Below are 1,830 nucleotides of genomic sequence, written 5' to 3'. Positions count from 1 at the left end.
CCAGGGGCCTAACAGGGTGAACATGTCAGTCAATAAAGAAATCAAAATTGATATAATGACATTTAGGCTAGAAAGAGAGATGACAATTAATAAGCTGATCAAAGTGTACTTTGTACAACAAAAAAAAGTTATGTGAATAAAAGTCAGGAGAAAAGGACCTTTAGTTAGGTCCTAAATGGAACATGGTGTACTATTCGAGCATTAACTTTAGGAAGGTTGTCAAGGCCTTAGAGAGAGAGAGAGCGCAGAGGAGATTTAGTGGAATGGTATAAGGTTATTTGTAATTCTTTGGATGTGAGCAATCAATGCATGATTTTCTAGAGAAAATAAATGAATGGCGAGTTGACAAGCATGTAATATATTAACATTTTTATATTTGATTCAGTTTTCTCTGTTCTGCAGACATCATTGGGTCAATGAAACAAAGGGTGGAAGAAGAATAGCAGAGTCCTATTCGACTCAAAAAGTTAACTGTTTCTCTCTCCACGCATGGTGATATTTCCAACACTTGTTGTTTTTATTCAGATCCCAGCAGCCGCACTATTTTGCTTTTGGAAACAAAGAATGCAATGTATTTTCAGACTTTAGCTTAATAGTCGAAGAGTTCCATAGAATCCCAACAGTGCAGAAGGAGGACATTAGGCCCATCGAATCTACACCGACCCTCTGAAAAAACACCCTAACCAGGTTCCCACCCGACCCCTGCAACTCCGTAATCCCACTTAACCTGCATATCCCTGGACACTTAGGGGCAATTTAACATGACCAATCCACCCAACACATTTTGGCCTGTGGGAGGAAACTGGAGCACCTGGAGGAAAGCCACGAAGACACAGGGAGAACGTGTAAACTCCACACAGACAAGGCCAGAATTGAACCTATGTCCCTAGCGCTGTGGGGCAGCAGTGCTAACTATTGAGCCACTGTACCACCCTGTAACCCCATAACACCATCGAACCTGCCCATCTCTGGGCGCTGAGGGGCAATTTAGCATGGCCAATCAATCTAACCTGCACTTCCTATGGGAGGAAACCGGAGCACCTGGAGGAAACCCAAGCAGTCAAAGGGAAAAAGTTCACAGAAGCATTTGCAAAAATGGGTAGCACGGTAGCATAGTGGTTAGCACAATTGCTTCACAGCTCCAGGGTCCCAGGTTCGATTCCCGGCTTGGGTCACTGTCTGTGCAGAGTCTGCACATCCTCCCCGTGTGTGCGTGGGTTTCCTCCGGGTGCTCCGGTTTCCTCCCACAGTCCAAAGTTGTACAAGTTAGGTGGACTGGCCATGCTAAATTGCCCTTAGCATCCAGAATTGCCCTTAGTGTCGGGTGGGGTTACTGGGTTATGGGGATAGTGTGGAAGTGTGGGCTTGGGTAGAGTGCTCTTTCCAAGAGCCGGTGCAGACTTGATGGGACGAATGGCCTCCTTCTGCACTGTAAATTCTATGATATGAGAATGAATTTGGCTTTAATGGCACATTACTGGGCTACTCACGGTCCAGTGAATCAAGAAGCAGTTACCCAGTGACCTGCTTAATGTAAATCAGTTCCCAGTTAATCTTTTTACTAATCAATAATGTATGCAGTTATCAGAACAATTAATAAAGTGATATAAATGAAAGCAGATTAGCCAATAGCTGAAAAGTTGCATAATTTGTATCAGGTGGGGATTTTGTTACAAAATAGCAGTCATTTTTTCCCATACTCCAAATAAAAGAGGAGTTGAGAGTCTTTTCCTCGCTTAAAAAAGAATCTGGTACATTTCTGGTCACCATGGTAAGTAGCTCAGAATCAGAACAAGCAACAGGACTGGGAAATACGTGTTTTGGAGGATT

Source organism: Scyliorhinus torazame, chromosome 6 (genome assembly GCF_047496885.1).
Source record: "Scyliorhinus torazame isolate Kashiwa2021f chromosome 6, sScyTor2.1, whole genome shotgun sequence".
NCBI lineage: Eukaryota > Metazoa > Chordata > Chondrichthyes > Carcharhiniformes > Scyliorhinidae > Scyliorhinus > Scyliorhinus torazame.
This window is presented reverse-complemented; position numbering follows the sequence as displayed.